Raw genomic sequence first — 321 nt, forward strand, 5'->3', positions numbered from 1 at the left:
GTGCCAGCCCCTGTCACCCCATCTCCCACGTTAATTCCCCCTTCAACCTGAGACCCAACTAGACGGTTCATCCGGAGCGCGAATCCCCGATGCCTTCCAAGCGATTCTCAGCATAACGATCAGATACCTGCGGCGTCGACCAATCACACCGCCGCTCGCTATCAGATTCCCGGTAATGCCAATGTGCATTCACTTGATTCGCTGTTTAATGGGGATGAAGAAACTTTTACGTTTTAGCGGTCAAGTCATCTCAAGGTGAGGCTCATGTCACTTTCATTTACAAATACATGGGCATGAACAGAAGCTCAAAGCCGTGCATAC

This window comes from Penaeus monodon, chromosome 30, assembly GCF_015228065.2.
Source record: "Penaeus monodon isolate SGIC_2016 chromosome 30, NSTDA_Pmon_1, whole genome shotgun sequence".
NCBI classification, from domain to species: domain Eukaryota; kingdom Metazoa; phylum Arthropoda; class Malacostraca; order Decapoda; family Penaeidae; genus Penaeus; species Penaeus monodon.